This window comes from Adiantum capillus-veneris, unplaced genomic scaffold (assembly GCF_014529385.1).
Source record: "Adiantum capillus-veneris isolate H3 unplaced genomic scaffold, ASM1452938v2 Hic_scaffold_274, whole genome shotgun sequence".
NCBI classification, from domain to species: Eukaryota; Viridiplantae; Streptophyta; class Polypodiopsida; order Polypodiales; family Pteridaceae; genus Adiantum; species Adiantum capillus-veneris.
Window position 1 is genome coordinate 220937 of NW_028221402.1, and position 3257 is coordinate 224193.

Here is a 3257-nt window from a genome sequence, read left to right on the forward strand (position 1 = left end):
TTGTTGTGCTCCTGGTTTCTTTTGATTGTAAGGTCTCTCTTCTCTTTATTTTACTCTTTGTGTAGTAGTGCAAGGAGCATTTATTTTGTTTACATTGTTGGAGAATACCTTGCATTCTATCTCATCACTTCTTCTCTCACCATGCATGACCAGTTTTGGGAATTGTATTGCTATCATCGTTGGCTTTTTCCATCTAAAATTGATTTACATTCATAAGCACATGACACGAGCATGCTGGATGGGACAGAAAGTATATTGCATGTGCAACAGAAGGTAATATTGTATGTGCTACTACTTGTGTTTCTTTTATTTTCATTTTCATTCATAAGCACATGACAAGAACATGCCCGGATGGGACCTTGTGCATGTGCAACACTAAGGCTATTGTATGTGCTCCCATTTGATGGATTTCACTTGGGTTCCATGATTGTGCCCTTGTCATGGGACATTTGCATAGAGGGGTCATGTAGGCACACAACTTGTCATGGGACATTTGCATAGAGGGGTCATGTAGGCTCTTGATGGTTGTTAATCATGGGCTCTATGATAAGTATGTCCTACTACTTTGATTTGGATGAATGGTTGACTAATGTTTAGTTGTGTGTTTATTATTCTTATTTCAAAACCTGGTACAAGTGATTCTATCGGCTGGGTTGAAAGTTTTTGTATTAACACACGTAGAATAACCATTTAGCTATTTTCTTGAGTTTTTTGTTTGCTCACAAAATATCCCTCAAGATATGGTAAGACTCTTGAGGATTGAGTATTTCAAGAGAGAACACTTGTTTTATTTTAAAAAACATACTATTGTTCCAAACCGGCCTGCAGGCGGCCAATTTGTCCCACTCCACTTTCAACAAGAGATAGAGTCTAATAAAAAGATAGCGAGAGGTGGGAAGAGGAGGAGGTAATTGTTCCTATGGCATTTAATTTTCTATCATTATTCTTCTTGTTCTTCCCTCTTTCAACCTTTGACTTCCTTGCTAAATATGTGAGGAATGAAACTGATCTTTTGATGCCAGGACATGTAAAGGGCTTATAATGCATGCACAAAGGGACTCTTTCCTGGTGCCCTAATGCCCTATCTTGCATCAAAGGGATTCTGAGCTAAAGCTTCAGCCAGATTCTTACTATGGTGTAGATCGTACATGAGGTGTGTGTGTGTGTGTGTGTGTGTGTGTGTGTGTGTGTGTGTGTGTGTGTGAGAGAGAGAGAGAGAGAGAGAGAGAGAGAGAGAGAGAGAGAGAGAAAGAGAGAGAGAGAAGTCGGTTGCATTTTCCATTACAGCATGAAAATCACAAGGTTACATTAGTTTATTGCCAAGATTTTGGAATATACCTACATAGCAGTCGAGTCATGCTATCTCAATAGTATCAAGATACTGACTTGGAGCTTGACACACTTCTTTAGTTCGAATGCCCTCACATAATAAGGTCCATAAATTTGTAAATCACCTATGTTTATGAGGATAGAATGGATACTCTTTATTTCCTATAGTGGTTGTGTTGGCTATGGGAGGTGTACCTTGCAATGGTTGGTGCATGCTTTGTAAGACAAAAGTAAAAGCTCCATTTAGATAGAACAAATTACAATGAGAGAGAGAGAGAGAGAGAGAGAGAGAGAGAGAGAGAGAGAGAGAGAGAGAGAGAGAGACACCATTCCAAAAATTTCATGGATTCTAACTATGAATGAACTCCTAGTCCCAAGTGGTTGATTGCAAGCTCTACCAAGCTTCAATATTGATTCATATACGTTCTACATTACTTTCATCATGGATTGCTATTATCAACTGTGTATCAATATGGAGCATGTTTTGTCAAATCCATGATTTTCCATATCGCATGGAAATCAATTTCTTGGTCAAGTTAAATAAATCTAATTTTTGTGACTTCAAAAGCTCTAGTCTCCACACCTTTTCCTCATTACTTGCATGCATGATGCCTCGAGTCTTTAGTTAAGGCTCAAACTGTGATCTTGTCTAAGATGTGATGGTCATATATCAAGGTTTTACACTACTCTAACCATGGATGTATTTTGACTTAGGGAACTTGATGTTTCACCAATGGCCACATTAAAGCTTTGGCATTAAAAAGGTCAATGACCTTCTCACTTCAGACATGGTTGTAGCATTGTTTGTCTAACCAAGAGTACCTTATGACTATTGTAATTTTACATAGGTTTTGTGAGTTGTTGGTTTCTGCCTGCACACTCCTTGCAGACTATAAGCATCCTTATCCATAGACCCGTCACTTGTACCTTTGACCTAATTTCATCCCTTTGCTTGTTTCTACCAACTTGTGTATAACACTCTCTACCCTTTGCTATAACTTGTTTCTTTGCCTCCATAAGTGGGTGCCCTTGGCCAACTTGAATGTTTGTCTCCATATCTAGCGTTCTTAAGCATGTACCTCTAAACATCTTATAGGTAAGCTATATTATTCTCCCCCGTATCTATAATGGAATCAAACACTACCAATGACAGTGTGGCTCTCTTGCAGAGGTATCAAGAAAGAAAGAGAGTTGAAGTTATGGAGATCTCTTGCTTGTGTAGGTAACATCAAAGAATGAAATTGAAAGTACATTAGGAAGGGAATGGGGTCTGAGGGGGACTCTTTATTTTCCATGGGACTAAAAGGGAGATTATGGTAGGGACAAATGGATGGATTTCATGTGAGCTAAAATGGTGGTTAAGGCAGGGCCTAGAAGTAAGTGGTCAAACTTGTGCTCTTTTATAAAATATAAAGAGATTAAAGTCTATTATAAATTCAAAAAATTAAACTTTTCTCTATATAGTGGGGTAAAAACGAATCCTTTCTCTCTCTAGCTGGTTGCTTGTTTCCCCCCCTCTCTCCTAAAGGGGGTCAATCCAAAAAATGTGTTGATCATTCCCTTCCTCTCTCTAGTGTACCATCTCTCTCTTCTCTTCACTCCACCTTGCAAGTTTCTTCTCTTTCCTTCCTTTCACTTTTCCCTCCCAAAATCTCTATAGTAGAAGTTTGAACCTCCTTTCCCTCCTCAAGCTCATTGCATTATACTCAAAGTTGAAGTTCTCCATTACTACATGACCCTCACAAAACACCTCTATCGTTAAAACTGAAGATGTGCAATATATCCTTCTACTAGATCTTTCCTCTTTCTTTCCTCAACTGGGTTCCTACTTGCTTCTTCTCCATTAACCTCTTTATGGAGGATATACTTCCCTCTCAAACTTTGCAACATTATCTGTCCCATTAAGCCAACTTGCAAGTGGAGCAATA